The 20,102-nt window shown below is 41.1% G+C and overlaps 1 long non-coding RNA gene across 1 annotated transcript; it reads right to left on the bottom strand.

Moving 5' to 3' along the window:
- Positions 1-1,069: 1,069 nt before the first annotated feature.
- LOC144583320 (uncharacterized) lies at positions 1,070-2,401 on the bottom strand. The gene is made up of 2 exons (XR_013537044.1): positions 2,267-2,401; positions 1,070-1,225 (listed from the first exon to the last, which is right to left on the bottom strand). It is a non-coding gene; the product is annotated as an uncharacterized LOC144583320 (long non-coding RNA).
- Between the last annotated feature and the right edge of the window lie 17,701 nt (positions 2,402-20,102).

Below are 20,102 nucleotides of genomic sequence, written 5' to 3'. Positions count from 1 at the left end.
TGCCAGAGCAGGATGGGAGAAGGGGATGCCTATGTGATTTCCTTTCTGCTCCATGTTTAGGCAGGATACTAATAATAATAATTATGTGCCATCAAGTCAATTCCAACTTCTGGTGAACCTTTTCAGGGTTTTCCAGGTAGAGAGTACTCAGAAGTGGTTTACTATTCCCTCCTTCTAGGGGCATCTTGGGACTGTGTGCCTTGCCCAAGGCTATACAGGCTGGCTCTCCTTGCAGACGTCACAGTGAGGAATTGAATTCCCAAACTCTGGATCCACAGCCAGATACCTAAACAAGTGAGCTATCCAGCCAGGAAGCAGGATAATAGCCATTGGTGCATAAAGTGAAACAATATGTAAGTTCAGCCATCCCCACATTACTTTGCCAGCTTTCCCCTCTCATTCTACCTACAAATTTCTAGCAGTCACCCCTCCTTTTCCTAGGCCAGGGCCCATCACATGTTTCGGGTTTCAATTCCCAGAAGCTCCAAAAAGGATAATGTAGGGGGAAAGCTTAATTATTTTATTATTGATTTGCCTCTTCTAACCATCCTGTGAGGCAAGAAAATAATAATTTCTTACGGTATAAATGGCTATTATTTTCCATAAATAATAATAATAGCAGCCATTTATACCATAATGACTCTGATGTGCAAAATTAAAGGTAACAAATTTGTGATAAGCAACTTACCTCTGTCTGAGAAACGTGGTCACTCATAAATCCATTATTACAGTTCCAGCTTGCAGAGACGTCAAGCACAACACTTTAAGTTTTTCAAGAGGGCCAGATATGGAGGCCAGATCCACATGGAACTGGACAAATATTTTAAATAGTTCTCTAAGCAGGAATATTTGGTATTTTATTGGCAGAGTGCATCAGAGATCACTAAACAGAATCTCAGCAATATGCAAAAAGAAAAGATAAGGAAGGGTTTTACAGTGGACCCTCTACTTATGGAATTATTCCATACTGGAACAGTGGCTGCAGGTCAAAAAGTCTGTAGGTCGAGTCTCCATTGACCTGCAATGCATTGAAAACAGATTAATCCCATAACCAGCCGTTTTTGTTCCATTTTTGTTCCATTTTGGGGTTTTTCCGGTCTGTAGGTCGATTCTCTGGCTGCAAGTCGAACCTAAATTTTGCGGCCAGAGAAGTCTGTAACTCGAAAAGTCTGTATGTTGAGCCGTCTGTAAGTCGAGGGTTCACTGTACTCTTCTGGAAATCCATCTAAGGATAGAGCAAGAAGAAAGGTTCCTTACAAAAGCTCCTAGATCTGGCTTCCAGGTTGAGGGATCTGCTTGTAGCCATTGTGGAGAGTCTATGTGTACCTATTTCTCTGACAAAGGAATTGAAGAACTGGATTTAGGGCATGGGGAAAGAGTGAGCTTGAGACCAAGTGAGTTTGAGAGCAGCAATGTGCATATTAGCAAGAAGTTATTTACTAACATCCTTGTTCATATAGTAGTTAGCATCCCCATCTGTCACCCAGGAGGTAGGAGCTTGAGGGTGCAACTAGATGGCCCAGGTATTCTAACCTTGATAATCTAGATCAGTGGTGGTGAACCTTTTTGGGCTTGTGTGCCCAAAATGAAAAAAAAAACCACCTCAAAAACTAGCGGGCAGCATGCTGCAGTGGCAGCAGAACTGGAAGTGGTGGTGGCTGAACCGGAAGTGGTGGCGGAAGGGGGAATCCCAGGCACAGAGGTGCCTCAAGACCCCACTCCAGATCTGCCACCAGCACCATCTGCTCCGGATCTGCCTGCCAAAGCACCAGCACTATGGCTGAACCCACCTTCTCAGGTTTGGCTGCACCAGGAGGGGGGGGAGCAATCCAGTGACTTATGGTTCACGTGCCAGCAGAAATGGCTCCACATGTCAGCTGTGGCACACGTGCCATAGGTTCGCCATCGCTGATCTAGATCAATGGTTCTTAACCTTTGTTACTCGGATGCTTTTGAACTGCAACTCCCAGAAACCCCAGTCAGAACAGCTGGTGGTGAAGGCTTCTGGGAGTTGCAGTCCAAAACTCCTGAGTAACCCAAGGTTAAGAACCAGTGATCTAGATCATGCTAAACAAGGGCACTTTCAGGTGCTGTATGCCATTTGGGGCAGTCCTTGCATCTGTAGGCAAGGATCAACCACACCCCAACTTAAGTGACCCCATTTAGCATGATCTAGATCAACCGTTCTCAACAGGGATCATATGCATCTTGGGGGAGCCTGGCACATTTGAAGGGGACCACAGACTCAAAGTAATTCTCCACATACCACCTTGTAAGGTTCATCATGCAACTTATACAATCCTGTATTTCTTTCACATTGTGTTTATGGCTGTGGCCACAGACTGGTTGAGAATGGCTGATAAAAGTCCATCTTCATTTCTGTTTAAAAAGAAAAAACAAGCAAGCAAACAAACAAATCCCCCTCCTGTTTCTTCCTCTGTGCTTTGTCCAAGCCACTTAATCTGCCAAAATTGCAGATGTCCTGAATCCGTATCTTGTCTTTTTTGCCCCATTGTTCCTCTTCACATTCAAAAGCATTGCCTGATAGTATCACCGCATCACCTTCCCCACCTGCATCCTCGGCCTACTTCTTCATCCTGTTCTCCACCCTTTTCACCCATCCTCCATCTGTATCTCCTAGAGCAGTGGTTCTTAACCTTTGTTACTCGGATGCTTTTGAACTGCAACTCCCAGAAACCCCAGCCAGCACAGTTGGTGGTGAAGGCTTCTGGGAGTTGCAGTCCAAAACTCCTGAGTAACCCAAGGTTAAGAACCAGTGTCCTAGAGGGATGGAATTTTTGTAATTCTAGGACTTCCAGTCCTAGACATTGCACAGAATATCCCAGATAGCCTTCTAAGACTGGGAAAAGGGAATCAGTAACAAAACAAAACAAAAAAAGGAACTGGTACATCCACCAAGGAGAGGCTGCAGTCCCAGGAAGTAAGAATTATAGTATGTACTTTATTTTATTTTGGAATAAAGTAATACTATAATATTTACATTCTGAGACTATAGTCTCTCCTTACCTACAACAACTGGGAAAAGAGAAACCAGAAAGCAAAAGAGATGCCGTTCTACCATCATAGGCTGCGCCATTCTACTATCATTAGCTGGAGAGAAGAATTTTCTGTGGCTATGGAGAAATTCAATCAATGCAACACTTAATGTGCATGCAATTTATGCCACACCACGTTTACAAAAGATGATTTAGCAAATGACCGAGATAATACTACTGAAATAGCCCTCTTCTGGTCAAAAACAGTCTAATTATCTCTAACATTTTACTTTGTTTTTACTTTTACGTATATTTCATAAAGGTCCATAATTTTAAATTCTGCAGTGCTCTGATACACATAAAGAATGAAAGGTAAGTCGTTTGTTACAGTGCATCCCCCCCAACCAACTGTTTAAAAACTGATCTGTCTGTACATTTTCTATTTCAGAAAGAGCATCCTTTGAGCAATGAATCTCTCTCCACATAAGTCTAGTCAACAACTAGAACAATAGAGTGGCATAACAGTAAAGGTTTAAGATTTCCAAGAAATTAACAAAAATGTTTCCAACAAATATACATTCATTTCTCTGATGGACCAATTTGCCACATGGTTGTTGAAAATATAGGTATTTTGCCAGGGGTGCTCTCTCTCCCTCTTTCTTTCTCTCTCTCTCTCTCTCTCTCTCTCTCATTTCTTTCTTTTTTGCTGCACTTCTGAATAGTGACTGGATTCTTTATGAGAGCTGTGTTACAGACTGCCTGCAGAAAAATCATATTTGAAAACTGAACAGTTTATCTAACACAAATGTTCCAATAACTTAGAAAGATTTTGTTTCATGAGGAACAGGATTCTTCTGAGGCTGCAAGAACACTGCAGTATTCAACACAGAGAAAATATAACGGCTGTCCAAAGAAGCCACCCATTTGTTGCAGAGAACTGTGCATAAAAATCCAGAGGCAAGGATTATTTTTACAGACCTAAACAAAGTTGCCAAATGAAAACTCCATCCTGCTATAAAAATGTCATTGTCCAGCTGAGAACAATTAAACAGCACAAGTCCATAACTACTTTACATTGCTAATAAAGTCATAAAGAGGAAAGAAGTAATATTTCTAAGGCTTCCATAAAGCAAAGCAAAGCATGCTGCTTATATATCACGCCGTAGTGCTAAAGCACTCTCCATGCAGTTTACAAATAATGAGCAGACTACACATTGCATGCAGAGAGAGAGACAGAGAGAGAGAAGTGGATACTCGATTTAGGAAACATTCCTTCAAAGCTACTATGCTTGAGCAGTCACACTTGCAAATGAAGCCTGTATTCACCTTCCAATCACAAAACAAAAATGAGCTCATTTACAACTTTTGGAACTGAAGAAAACTTGCATGAGGGTAAACAATTTTCTTTGATTCCACTGATGTACTAGCTGTATTGCCTCTCCTGAGTCTCTTTCAGATGAATCACAATGCACACACTATAAGAGTGGAAGCTCACATGCCCCTAATGGTTTTTAAAGTATTTTCCCTTCAGTCTACCAATATGTACATTTTTACTCTGATGAGTACCCCAGATTTATAGAAACCCATCTCTTTGGAACCCATTCAGTTCCAAAGAGAGAGTTCTCTTGAATATATGCATGAAGGCTTTCACGGCCGGGTTCTAATGAGTGTTTTGTGTTTTTCGGGCTCTTTGGCCGTGTTCTGAAGGTTGTTCTTCCTGACGTTTTGCCATTCTCTGTGGCCGGCATACGTGGGACAGGAAGCAACAGTTAGAACTGGTCATGGAACAACTGAGTGGTTCAAAATTGGGAAAAGAGTACGACAAGGCTGTATATTGTCCCCCTGCTTATTTAACTTATATGCAGAATACATCATGCAAAAGGCTGGATTGGAGGAATCCCAAACCAGAATTAAGATTACCGGAAGAAATATCAACAACCTCCGATATGCAGATGATAACACTCTGATGGCAGAAAGTGAGGAGGAATTAAGGAACCTTGTAATGAGGGTGAAAGAGGAGAGTGCAAAAAATGGTCTGAAGCTCAACATCTAAAGACCATAAAGAAAGCTGACTGCTGAAGAATTGATGCTTTTGAACTGTGGTGCTGGAGGAGGCTCTTGAGAATCCCCTGGACTGCAAGGAGAACAGACCTATCAATTTTAAAGGAAATCAACCCTGAGTGCTCACTAGAAGGACAGATCCTGAGGCTGAGGCTCCAATAATTTGGCCATCTCATGAGAAGAGAAGAATCCTTGGAAAAGACATTGATGTTAGGAAAGTGTGAAGGCAAGAGGAGAAGGGGACGACAGAGGATGAAATGGTTGGACAGTGTCATCGAAGCAGCCAATATGAATTTGACACAACTCCGGGAGGCAGTGGAAGATAGGCGGGCCTGGCGTGCTCTGGTCCATGGGGTCACGAAGAGTCGGACACGACTGAACGACTAAACGATGACGACGACGTGGCCGGCATCTTCAGAAGACAATACTCTGTGCTCTGGTGTAGTTGTTAGCTCCCAGCTCTGAAAAATACAGTGTGCAAAAGGTCAATGAACTCTACCCAGCCACAAGGACCAGGGATCACTACACACAAAAGACCAGCTAATGACACCCATCAATCACAGTGACAGATAATCTCTCCTCCTTATCACAACAATACACCCACAACAAGACACACTAAGCACCCATCTCCTGAAAAGGACAAAAGCCTATCTCACAGCCATAAATACTCAACTCCCAAGCCAACTACACCAGAGCACAGAGTGCTGTCCTCTGAAGATGCCAGCCACAGAGACTGGCGAAACATCAGGAAGAACAACCTTCAGAACAAGGCCAAAGAGCCAGAAAAACCCACAACAACCATTCTCTTGAATACCTGGTTTGGCTGTTGGAAGGAATACGATTCCATTAGAGGAGCAAACAAAGGAATGTGGCAGGCTGAAAGTTTTTCAGAAGTTCATTTTACTGGACATCAAAGAGGGTTATCAATGCCATCCTGTCTAGTTTATAAATCTAGAGATGCTTTCACATGCCAAGCAATCCCACCTACTCAGCCCCTATCACTGGGTCTCCTTTGATGATAAAACTGGCAAAAATCCAAATAGTTCAGGTCAAGCTCTTGTCATCTGGTAAATCCACTGATCTGACGCTTGTTTCATGACATGTGAAAGTACTGTAAAGTCTTACTCCTCTCCAGTTTCATAACCTTGAGAGTTCACCCCTCACCATGTGACTGCATAGTTTCCTTATGGAGTGTCATTATTAAAAGACTTTTGGAAGCGGTGCTATCACAAGACACGAACTCTGCCAATCATTACCATAAGAAGAGTAGGCTTTTGAAACCCAATTCTCCTTTTGTGGAAAACCATTAGAAAAGCTTGCAGATCATTTTTCTTAAAGCATCCTGCACGTCTTTATTTTGGAATATTGAAAGCTGAGCCCTAGCAGCTCTTGATACTTAAACCCAACCCAGTTTAAAACAACAGAACTTTGATTAGATGCATTTTAATATATTTGTTTAATATATTTCAAGGTATCTTTTAAATGAATATTTATACTGCCAATATATGAAGGCATTTCTTTTGGCACATCCAATGAACACTACAGTTCATTACTTGTCTCATGAGTGTTTAAAATATCCAGAAAGCAGAGCATGGAGACATAAAGCTGGATTGTTTTATAAGCCATCTTATTCCAGATGCTCAGCTTTCCCAAATAATTAAATATATCTCCTTGTATGCCCTGCTAACCTAATTTCATCTTCCCTTACCAGCAGGTTTGGGCCTCAGTGCTCCTCCAACTCAACGAGACCCACAGAATCAATGGCTCTCCTCAATAAAGGCTGAAGAAACATCAAAACTCCATGTGTCCCATGGTGAAGAAGGCAATTTTGCTTCTAGCAGTTGTGGGCCCTGAAGAGAATCCTGTTCATAGAAAACTCTAGGAAGCTGAAGTAGAGAGGGAAACTTGTGAATACACAAAACAACACTGTACTGTATAATTCAAGCCCTTCGCTTGCTAAAATGAAGAAAAACAATTGGTTTTACATCTCCTAAGCTGAAATCTGATACTATTGCAATCTCCATCCTGGACTTTTAGTTCAACTTCAGATCCCATGGCTTCAACATCTAGCTAGAATAATTATTGGTTTTTTCTCTTTATTCCCTCACCTCAGACTCTGAAATGCCCAAGAGTCCTGCAGACTTGGAAGTTCACCTTGTTAGGCTATTTTAGTAGTCCAGTAAATGTACTCTAGATTTTGTTCACGGATTATGTTTTTATTTTTTGTTTGTCTGGGTTTTTTTTTGGCACTATACTGTGTTTCCTTTTTGTAACACAACCAATGGCTTCAGTGAATGGAAGTTTATTAACAGCTGGAACACAAAACAACATCTGAGTTCAAGAAGTACAGCAATTTAGTTGAACTGATCTCTGAGGAAGTGCTGCTATCAGCTTTTGCCTCAAACTAAAGACCTGCCTTTCTGTTTCCTCTCATAAGACCTTGAATACCATGGCCTTCTTGGCTTGCTTCTTAAAGAGGCCAGGCACAACAGCAATTTTAGTTGTCACCAGCCCACAATTATCTGCAAATCTGTTTTGTGTGGCTTGAGGACCCTCTGGGAGCAGAATGGGTAGGCTCCAGGGAAGAAGCAATCAACAACAACAACAACAACACATTGCCATCTATCCATCAACCAATGGTGGATGGATAGATGTTTGTGAACTGGATCACAGTTCACAAACAGAAGGAGAAAGGTTCATGAAAGCCTTGTTTGAATCCCAGCCAAGGTGTCTTCAAGGGGATACATGTTTAAATCAGAGAATACAGAGATCAGTGATTTTTGTTTTTCCTGTTAACCAGATGGACATATCACCAATTATGACTTTTCTGGTTTTACTGATGGAGTTAAAATTACAAAAGTCACAAATATTAGTGTGTGAAGTCCTCAGATGTCAGCTTGGGTCACAGAAGCAATCTTACCACTAATGGTTTGAATTTATTGCATCAATGGCCAACACCCATGGCTAATGAGTGACTGATAGATTGTGTGAAGATGAATTAAGAATGGCAGTGTACATCTGGCTCACAAAAGTGGTTGTGTGTATATACACCTATGTGATGAACCTACATCACTCTTCATCCACCTTATTTATTCTCCTGCAGAATACATTACACTGCCTAAGGAGATGATCATCTAATCATGAAGAGATATGAGCTTCAACATTTTGCAAACAGTATTCAATCTCTTGAGACTTAAAGAAGTTCAAGCCATACCTCTACATCTCCTTCAGGCATCTTGAACAATGATAATATTTCATGCTTGTTTAACTTTGGAATTCCTTAAAGCTCTATATTTAGGCTTTATCCTCTAACCCTATCGTCTTGGGAAGTTGCTGGCTCCTTCAAGTCTCATTTCAGTCAAACTAAATATTAAGACCTTGTTATCCTAGGCCAATCTAGTGCCAGCAATTGTGTAGTGTATATTATATATAAAGGCTTCAGGAGTTCTTCTGAAGTTTCATTCCAATAAAATGAGCAGATTTATGCCTAAATGACTTTTCTCATAAACGTTATGCTTTTATTTTAAATTAGTATGGCCGTTTTAAGTACAGGAAGAAGGGTAAAGAGAGAGAGGTGGATTTATTTCTCATATGTGAATGAGACACAGTCCAGTGAGAATTGAGTTCAATCCAGTGAGTACTTCCACTGCCCAATCTCCACTGAAATGAAAGATAGATAGACAAAAGTACTTGCAAAGATCAGTTTAGTGAGGCTATGAAACACTGGCCACAATCCTATTACATATTTATGCCAGTGTAATAATGTGAATCTCCATGGTAAATTGCTGCCAGTTAAAAAAATCACTGTTTGTTCTTCTTGTCAAGTCACACGGCTAGATCTGTGATCAAAAACAAGCATTGATTTCTTAACTAGCAGCAATCCACAAATGAAAGTTACATCACTGGACTTGCATCGGCAAGTGTACTTAACAGGATTCTGACCAATAGCATCCCCTTGAACTGAGGCTGATATTTTATCTTAAAATGGAAAGAAAGATTGTAAAATTCCAAAGGTATCTCTAACAAATCTTCAAGCAGCAAACATGATTTATCAGGGAAAGCACTGATGTTTCTTTTGAATCTCTAGTAAATGTAGAGATCATAGCATTTATATTAAATAAAAGAATATTCAATCTCAAATGAATGTGGGGAACATCCACAATTATTGGTCAGCTTCATTCTTGATCAAGTTCTAATTCTTGGAAGCAAAGTTAAAACAGACAGTTTCACCAGATTGCTGTTATGTAACCATGTGATTTGTTAGCTAAGGTATGCGTGGTAAGAGGATTTCTTAATGGAAAAAAAGTATCATGACCTGATTAACAACATAAACCTTTATAAGAAGACCTTAGAAATGCTAAGCACGAGTTTTGTGATTTATTTTTTTCAATGATGATGTATTCACAGAGATCCTGTAACAGGAGATGTTATGTTTAAGTATGTGCCACGAATGCCTAGTGGCTTTATGTATTTGTGGGTGCTGTTACAAAAGCTCAAGGAAAAGAAAATGCTCCAGCAAATCAAAACTGATTAAAATTCACTTTCATTACATAGTTGCTAATAGATGACCAAAGATGCAAAAACAGTCTGAGGGTGTGATCACAGTTTGATCAGCTGTGGTTCACACCTTGGCTTTTTGTGGTTGAAATGACTACATCCGTTCAGATGACAATTTGCAGGAGTTAACAAGACAGAGGCAGATTGCTCGGTTTGCACTGAGCTCCAACCACGGAAGTTGCCTTAAGGTGCTAATAAGGTGCTAGCTGGTAATTTCTACCTCACTCTTTTTGTTCATTTAGTTCTCATAACTGCTCTAGCAATACTGTGGCCCAGCACTGAGTTAAACCCTTCAGAAGGAAGGAAGGAAGGAAGGAAGGAAGGAAGGAAGGAAGGAAGGAAGGAAGGAAGGAAGGAAGGAAGGAAGGAAGGAAGGAAGGAAGGAAGGAAGGAAGGAAGGAAGGAAGGAAGGAGACACAGGGTACTCAGTTGAGGGGAACTGACACCCCTGTGAGTGCCCCTTTGCTTTGAATCAAGTGATCAATCACACTGGGCAGAGTGCAGACAAACACAATTTTAACCCAATTGGAACAAATTTAAACCACTCCTGCCAGGAGAACAAAAAAAAAAAAGATGATTCCTTATTCAAAAGACACAACTCCACAATGGGCTTCCCCACATCAAGCTTTGTGTTGTGTAGTCACCAGGTTTTAACTCAAATTCATCTGTGCCCAATTCAATGCAAATTGCAGGTGGACTCGATGATATATAAGGTCCCTTTCAGCTCTGCAGTTCTAAGATTCCAAGATTCTAAATGGCCAATGTAGTCACCCTCTGAGGCAGCTAATTTTAAAGGTGCCTAATAAAAGAGACAAATCTCTGGAAAGGGAGAAGCTGTCTTGGAGTACAACACTTACCAGTCCCAGCCAGTGTGCAGAGTCCTAGAATCCTAGAATCACAGAGTTGGTTAAAATCCCAAAGATCATCTAAGCCAATTGTCTGCCTGTCATTCAACCTATCTTTGACCAAGAAGAATCCATCTCTTTCTGAGGAAATCCATTCCTCTGTCAAATGGCGCTTTACAATCAGAAAGGTATGTGGATGATGGGACTTGCAGTCAAAGATGTACCATGTAAGCCTTTCACTCCCTCACATCCAAATTCAAGAAAACGCAAGTCTCAACGGACCGTCTCCCTCAGTTAGGCCCTGCCCCTGCACTCATGAACATTTGGGTCATGTTGTTCTTAGCTTTTCAGATAATTCACCTCCCTCACTGCCAGTTAAAGTAAGGATTTCACTTCAAAAAGGGTGGCTTACTGCCAAGGCAATTCTGGAATTGCAGTTAAAGCCTTCCACAATTTGAAGTGCTGGCTGTTTTCCTGGGGGATGTTTGCAGTTGCACAGAAATTCTCCTCAGTACTCTCCTCTGCGAATTGCAAAGGCAAATATTCTCCAGATATCCTCATCTTCGATATTTAACAACAGCATTTGGCACTGTGTGATGTTTTATTTGGTCATAGTGGCATGCAATAGTAATTTATAACTGGCAGTGCCTGAGAGCTCCAATACAATAGCATGTAATAATTTGACTATATTTCATCACTGTCATACCTCAGCAACCGGTATCAATAATATGCAAATTCTATTTAGCATCTGACATGCCAAGGAATAATATCTGGCATGTGGAAGCATTTCAAATCCAATATGGTCTATTTTCCCCGACAATCTTATTTTACCTTTCAGTGTGATTCAGGGAGGTGTGAGGGACAAAAATCAGATACTTCATCAGCTGTTCTGAAGAGGAGGATGTTCTTAACACTCTGCTTTTTCACAGCTGGCAATACCAACATTTTCCACTAGGATAGGGGAAGCAGAAGTCTTGAAAATTTTTGCAGCCAAAACCTCACAAAATTTTGTGGTACTTTAATGATTGACAATTTTTGTTTTTTAGCAGATGTTTTTGTGGACTGTAGCCCACCTTATCAGAAGCATCTATGGAAATGACATTTGTTTAATTTTTAGGAAGCTATGAGACTCACTGCTGGGTTTTTGTTTTTGTTTTTTCTTTTTTTACATTTTCTTTGTGTGATTCTTACTGCTGGGTCCAATCGTGCTTTCAGTCATTTGTATAATAATCATGATACAACCCAGATAGCATTTGAATGGGTGAACAATTCATTCGCCTTAGGTGCAAGTATGCTGGCAGATTTCTGGATAAGAACACCAGACCATAGCTTTCTACATTAACTTTATTAGATTTATAATTTAGCCAGAGGCTAAATGCTTTAAACTGGCCTCTCTCTGCCTGGTGGAAATTAACAATTATGGAGCAATATAATCAAATGACATTTATAGATTGCTCTGAGCTTTTTATTCCTTATCACATTTGAAGTGAACAATAAGAATTTAATTTTCATGTCTGGCACAAAGCAAGCAATACTCAAATAAAATGGCAATGAAGTCATTCCCTTCCCTTAGTTCTCCCCCCACCCCCATCCACTCTTTTGTTTTCATCAAGTAGTTTATGAATGATTTGATTCCTATAACAAGGAACCAAATGTTCGGGGAGGGCGAGAGAGAGAGAGATTTTTGATTTTGTCACAGGGCATGAAAATCTCCAACTGCTCATGATTCTTCTGTGCAACCATTAAAGGTTCAGAAGGGAGCATAATTCTATGGTGTAGCTTTTCATCTCTCCAGCTACACAGGCTAATGTAAGCAGTTTGCAATTTATTTTAATATAGAAGTATCGCAAGGGATACCCAGTGTGATGGGTGGACAAAGTGACAGATTAGGACTCAGGAGGCTTGAGTTCGAATCCCTGCTCATCCATGGAAACTGGCTGGGGCACTGGAATTGGTAAAACCAGTCCTTAAATATCTCACTTACCCTGCAAGTCAGTTCTGGCTTGACAGCACATAACAAGGGCAAGCTTATTCTGATGCCTTTAATTTATGGGAGTAAAATAATCCAGCATAAATCTCTCACTTGCAAGTTCAAAAGAAAGAGGTTACATGGAATAACACAATCACCTCCAGGGCCATGCTCAGGCAACGGTTTCTGTGAACTCATCCACAATGAGCATTTTTTTTCACTTTCCTTGCATTCATGATACCAATATAAACATGCTGAAGAGCTAAAACTAGTGTCGACAAAATCAAAGCATGACAAAATATATCCGATTCAGAATAGAAAATCAGCAAGAATGCATATTCTTTCTTTTGTTTTCCTCTTTCTTAAACTGCAACAATCCTTTCCTGTCCCCCTTTTTCCTCCTTCTACCAGTTCTCCATAAACATCTTAGCACCCAGATCTTTTGCTTCATTTTGAAAGCAAGCACCACTCACACAATGTAGGGCAAAAGCTCAAAATAAATTTAAAAATACATAAGCAAAGCTGCCAGGGAGGTTGGAATCACAGCGAGGAAACTCCAGAGTCAGACTTCATTTTCTTGGCATATACCAGAGGATATCCTGTCGCTTAGCACTAGAGCAGGCCCATGGAATCACTGGGGATTTGATTGAGGCAACTCCTCCATAGACTCCAATAGGCTACTGTAGTTGCAACTTACTACTGAATTTCAGCTGCAGTTTATTGCCAATAAGGCATTATAATGTCAGAGTAGAAGCTAGAAATGGGATTTTGTGATTTTATGGACCACAACTCCCACAATTCTCCATTCTGTGAGTTCTACCTACCTTGCAGGTACCTGACAAACACATCAGTGTGATGCACCAAGGAGAAAGAGATTAGAAGGCTTTGAGGCTTAGCTAGGTCAGGGCAACCTAAGCTTTCCTTCCTACCCCAGTGCTAGTTGTCAGCTTTCTTTCTGAGAAGGAAAGCTGGCCAACTAAAGCATCAAAACCTTCTAATTTAGGCCTTTCTCCCATGTGCACCACACTGAGGTGTTTTCCAGGTGCCTGCAAGTTTGGTAGAACTCCCATAATGGAAAATTATGGGATTTGGCATCCAGAAAATCCCATCCTTAGTGGAGGTTTGCCGTCCATGGAACAAGCAGCTTTGGTGGTCATCGCCATAGCGGATACACTCCATATATGACGAAGTACTTATTTTAGTTTGTCTAAAATTAAAATGGTAGCAATAGTAATTCTCAGTTTATAATAATAAAAATAAGTCATGTTCTTTAAACATCCTACATTACAAACCATGATTTTGCCATCCCTTCATTGCCTTTTACTCATGTTGCTCTTGTGAACTTCAGATTTTGATAGAAACAGCAGATGTGTGAAGATTGCATGCCTTTACTTTCACATTGTATTCCAATACTAGCTACAAATTGAGGTGTAATCAGAGACATGACCTCAAGGGCAGATACAAGTTGTGGTGTCTATACTTCACATTTTGTTCCCTGTATTCCGCAGTATGCAAGGTCACAGTGTATCAAGGATGGAAGGAACTTAATGTTTACTAATCATAACAAAAACAAAGATAAAACATGCTTTGCTGGAAGGCCTCTTAATAGCCTGAACAGTACCAGGTCAGCTAACCTTAGTTCTATAGTCTGCATGGCTGTAAGACATATGCAGTCATAAACATGAGGTTGCCATGTGCACACATTACAGTTTTATAAGCATGCTGTATATATAAAGTGTTGTACATGTATCTATAAAATATAACTGTGAAACAGGCCTCAATATTATTAATACCACAGCACTATGCAAGCCCTGAGGATTTTTTTAGAGAGACATTAACCTTTACTGCTCTTAGAAAAGAAAGGACAAAAATCAAATGCAGACTCTGAAAACATAGCTTTTTTCCCTAAAATTGATGGGAAAGCGTAGTAAAGATCTGATGAACTGCATTAGAGCAATGCCTGTTCCAGTTAAACAACAAACAAAAAGTATGAAAAAATGCAGGGATTTTAGGAACACTTAAACTTCATTGTAAAAGCTGGGCTTTCAGCTTCTCAGAATCCTTCAAGGCTTAATGGTGTAGGAAGTTTTTAAAAAACAGTCCATAAATTGTAGTGGCCACTGTGTTGTTAAACAGATTGATTTTCAAAATGGGAACTGAAGACCCCGAGTGGAAGAAACAAGTCCAGCAGTATTTGTTTACATAGGTTTCCTTCTGCAGCTGGAAAAGACAGTGGAAGTTCATCCATTGCCCATTGAGGACACATGGGTGCCTTGAAATAGAAAGCTTACCTTGTTTGCCATCTTCTGATTTAGGACCATACCACTATTAATGCTTCAAAATGGTGGTGAACAACATTTATGAGATCCTAGGGTAGCTTGGGATTCCTCCGGTTTGGCCTATCGCATGACGAATTCTGCATATAAGTTGAATAAGTCAGGGGACGATATACAGCCTTGTCGTACTCCTTTCCCAATTTTGAACCAATCAGTTGTTCCATATCCGGTTCTAACTGTTGCTTCCTGTCCCACGTATAGGTTTCTCAGGGAGACAGATAAGGTGGTCAGGCATTCCCATTTCTTTAAGGACTTGCCATAGTTTGCTGTGGTCCACACAATCAAAGACTTTTGCATAGTCAAAATTGGACCTGAAGCTGAGGCTCCAATACTTTGGCCATCTCAGGAGAAGACTCCCTGGAAAAGACCCTGATGTTAGGAAAGTGTGAAGGAAAGAGGAGAAGGGGACGACAGAGGATGAGATGGTTGGACAGTGTCACCAAAGCTACCAACATGAATCTGACCCAACTCCGGGAGGCAGTGGAAGACAGGTGAGCCTGGCGTGCTCTGGTTCATGGGGTCATGAAGAGTGAGACACGACTAAATGACTAAACAACAACAAAGGGCAGAATAAAAGAAAGGAAAAATAGGGAAGAGTAAAAGCTAGTTCTGGTGTCATGCTTGACGTTCACATCTGTCCATTTTGAAGTGACCCTGTGCATCGAGAAACAAAATTCACACTGGAATTAATTAATAATAATAGCTAATGCCCAGGGAAACAAGTTGCCTCACTAATCTGTGAGGGAGTAGTTTACTGAGGCTTCTCTTATTGAACTGAATGGGTAGTGGGAGTACTTTTCTTATGGAGCAGTATGACTGAGGGGGTGTTGTTTCCTTCTGTTTCCCAGCCAAAACACGTGTAGTGAAGCAGATGGTGGTGGTAAGAAGACCCTATTTTGCCTTCTTCTTTCTCCTCTTCCAGTCCCAGAAGCATTCCTGGGGGATTCTGTGTTACTTTAGCTTCTGGAAATCCTAAAATTACAAAAATACTCATCCCTACGGTATTTTTGCATAAATTTAAAGTCACTGCCATTGAGGTTGCCATTTTTTGGTAGATAAATCAGTGTATCAATAGTTACACACTGCACATTTTTTTCATCAAAATCATATCACCATCATCATTATACTTTTTATTCCTTAATTTTGCTGGTATTTGGGGAAGGACCAAATAGTCAAGCCTAAAAATTGTCCAAAAATGTGCAGGTAAGATGACATGTTTGCAAAATCACTGATTTTTGGATTTCAGGAAGCAAATTCGCAGGTGTTGGCAATAATTTTAAACTGATAGCCAAAGGCTTTGGAATGGCTCCAATTGCTGAAATTAGTGCAGGAATGTTGTGTTTTTTCTTGGGAATTCCTTCAGAGTGATAAAGAAATGGCATAACACCTGAAAAGGCCCACTCAAAGTGTCTGAAAGTGCCTTTGAAAGGTAACTCCAAAAGCAACTAGAAAATGTAACTCATTTGACTTTTGTAATTCTGTCCTTGTAGTTTGGTCCTCCTCTGTGCCCTCATTTGGGGAGCTATACTGAAAGACGATCAGGAAACAGGCTTTTGCCCCAGGGCTGCTCCCTCTGCTTGGGCAGCTCTCCACTACTGCCCCATTGTGCCCAAACACTCTCCACTAGAGATGGGCACAAAACAGTTCATCTCAGTTCCTAAAGGTGGAATCACAGGTGGTTCTGCTCCTCTGCCCTGCCTCCTCTGGCTCGATCAGTCACTCAGGAGGCCCAGCATGCCACCTTCCTGCATTTCCTCAACTGATCTTCCAGTCTTGGCAACAGCTTAGGCTTCTCTGCCCTGCCCGCTTAGCTGATTTTCCTCTCAGACAAAAGGGCTGGTCAGAGAAGTCTGTGCTCTTGCTTTTGAGTGGGAGATTAGCTGAGGAGATAGAAAAAGCGAGCAAGTTGGGCCTGGTGAATGGCTGATCGGCTGAGGAGATAGGAGAGGGTAGCAGCAGCACTTGGGGTGCCAACTTTACGAACTGAGACAAGCTGGTTCATGCCCATCTCTGCTGTCCACTGCAGAAGCAGGAAGCCAAGTGACACTTTCCCATTGTTGTTATCACTATGGTCAGTGCTGTTTCTCAGTGCTACACAGCCCTGGAGAGGAAGATCCTTCCCCCCCCCCCTTGAACAATGACACCTACACACTCTTCTTGTGTAACCCCACCAGAGAAAGAAGAAATAGATAGTAAAGTGCACAAACCTGCTTGAATTAGAAGCTCACATTTTCATTTTTATGCCTACCTCCAAGCGATACTCAGAGCCAAGGCAGCTAGGAGAAATATATAGTGAAAATGCCTGTACTGTGATTTGGGGCCATTTTTCCAGACATCCCTTCCACCTGCCTTTCCTCCAAGAGGATCCTTTGAAGCCAGACATAAAAAAGAAACTGCAGCCTCCAACTCAAGCAGTTAGGTGTCATGTGTTACCTGCCTGTTATTTCTATGGTGCTGAAATATGAGGAAGGTGTTAGAGATGCCACTGTCTTAAGGGGGGGCACCTTTCTCTCTTGGGCCAGATAGCATGGCAACAGTGATAACAATGAGGTGACACTTCTTGCCTGAAGTGGCAGGAGAGCTTGGGCCACTCCAGCTAAGGGTAAAAGCCATAGCAAGTCACATTGACTGCATATGCACTGCATGTAGTCTATGTATAGTGATATTCCCTAATCCTGCAGTGGCTAGAGTTTAAGGTCTAGTGTTTCAGAGATGCAAGTTCTCATCCACATTCAGTCACAAAACACATTGCCTGGCCTCAGGCCAGTCTCTCTCTCCCACTCTCAGTCACCTAATGGGGTCATTTTGAGGATCAGGCATGAAGAAAAGAATCATATGTTCTATCTTGAGCTCATTAGATGAAAGGGCAGGATACAAATGTAACTACTAAATATAAATAAATTTTAAAGAGTAAATACATTTTGGATCTGGGTTGTTCTATGCTTCCCAAATTATGTGATCATAAAACCCAGATTACCCTAAAGTCTGGGAGTGCATCACCATCATCATCATTATCATAATTGTCACCAGCATAGAGCTTGTTTGTTAGCAAGTTGTAGGTTACTCCCAAGTTATTCATATATTACTAGCAGAACTTGGAAAAGTTACTTTTTTGGACTGCAGCTTTCAGCACCTTGCAGCCAACATGGTCACTCTTAAAAAGTAACTTTTCCAGTCTCTGAAAACTGATTTTTGAGTACTGTATATGTGAATGTTGCACAGCAAAGATCCAAGAGTTATTATTAGACATAGCTTTCCTGAGACATATATTTCTATGGCGTGGTTCAAACGTATCTACTTGATTAGAAGCATTTTCCTGTACAAACATGGAAATATTGTTAAAGGGATCTCTGAGCCACCTGGCCCTTTCAAAATGAAAATTACTCACCTCTTTTTTTATCACCTGACTAGAACAACAAAGCTCGGCAGCTGACTGGACTCTGCTGAACCCTTCCCTCTCCTGCCAAAGAGCCAGATGGCGATGTTGTGATTCAAATGTCCTTTGAAATTCAGCAGGACTGAGCTAGGATGAATAAGTGCTGGCAGCAGTCAGAAAACAAGGGGAGACACATCCGATAAGAATTAAAATAGGTGTGTATGTGGGTGGGAATCTCCTAGCGTGGGCTGGACAAGGATTCTGACTTTGAATCTTTTGCATCATTTCCTGATGGCCTTGACAATCAAAACATCACATCTAATGCAAATAGGACACCCCCTTAATGCATCATCAAAAAGCAGAAGAAAAAAAGATCCTGACTGACATAAAATGGGTACGGCAATTTACAGGTACAGATGCAAAACTGGAAATGATTGTTACATTTTAAACAGAATTACAATGCATCTCACTTGAGGTGGGAAGACTGGGTGTCAGCAAGTCTTTCGTTCAGGTGCTGTTAACTGTGAATGGGCAACTTGGAGGAACAGGATCACCATTCTGATAGCTTTTTATCAGACGTAGACTGGACACATCTTCCACTGGAGCACCCCTTCAAAAGTAGGATCATCCTCCAGTAGGCTTTCAAGCGGAAGGCTTTCCACCACAAAAGATGACGTGTGACTATCATAGTATACACACAGACATGTTGTATTAACTCTCATAAATGCAGCAGAACTAGGCAGTATTCCTTAGGCACAACAAAGGAATGCTTGTAACATTATTCTGTCTCAAATTATGGGCAGCACCGGGTGCATAGCTAGCAGTACAAGTCTTCTTTGAAGCATGCTTTATTGAGTTCATTGGGTTTGTCCCCAAATAAATGGGTGCAGCAACTTAAAAACAATACATGTAAATGTAAGCAATAAATAGATGACAGCAGCTACAACAGACTCAGAACTAGGAATCTAGTTTCTCAGGCCCCATCCTCAATTTAATTATTTGGGTGTGCCTTTGTTTATCAATATCTTGGCTCAGACTAGCACCAACCTCCAAAATTTTGCTACTTGAGACAGGGCAGCAAATATCACCAACCAATCACCCTGTTCAAGGAAAATTGTTCCCAACACCAAGTCTTTTTGGCACATGAATACAAAAAGCCCTTGAGAAGCTTTCCCCATCTTCAGCAGTAAAAATCCAGTAACAGCCAATAGCTTTCATGGCAAATTGCCCTTTCACGACAACCCCAAATGGCTGCCTAAAGGTGGTCTTCACACTGCCTAATGGTAGGGCCAGGCCAGTCTGGCACTGAAGGCAGGCATTTGTTGAAGCTATCAGGAAATCCACTTAAAGGTAAGTTCTCTGGCCCTGCTACTGCTCCTCCTTATTGTTGCTCCTGTTTCCCTATCCTACGCAAGTGAAAAAGCAATAGCAACATACAAAGTGGCCTTACACTGAGCCATCCCCTTAGTCTACCAAACCCAGTCTTGTTAAATCCAACTAGAAGTAATGACTCTCTGAGATTTCAGACTTAATTCCTGGCTCTTCCTGAAAATGCTGGTGAATGAAGTTCAGGTGGAAAACACTGAATGTGGGAGAAACTATTTTGTTGGTAGAGCTTCATTCTGTAAAAGTTGAGTTTGAATCCTTGTGTTTTCCAACATGTTAGTGCTGCATTAGGCAGCCACCTTTTCTTCTTCTTCTTTTTTAATGAGGGGTCCTCAATCTTAATACATAGATGACAACAAGTACAACCCACTAGGAATAGCTGCACTTGTAGAAGCATTTTGCCTAAATTTAGTTTTGAAGAAGTACCATGCTAGAAATTGAAAGAGCTTGAGGTTTAAAACAGTTGAGTACAGGAGAAGGTGAAACAGACATGTTTTCTTTCCTTTAATTGGGTCCAAGGAGAGAATCAAGTAGTGAGGGAGGAGGAGGAAAATGGACCACTCAAGCAAGAATAGA

The sequence above is a fragment of the Pogona vitticeps genome, chromosome 5 (genome assembly GCF_051106095.1).
Source record: "Pogona vitticeps strain Pit_001003342236 chromosome 5, PviZW2.1, whole genome shotgun sequence".
Taxonomy (NCBI): domain Eukaryota; kingdom Metazoa; phylum Chordata; class Lepidosauria; order Squamata; family Agamidae; genus Pogona; species Pogona vitticeps.
Note: the sequence above shows the minus strand (reverse complement) of the source record. Positions and strands in the feature narration are given on the sequence as shown.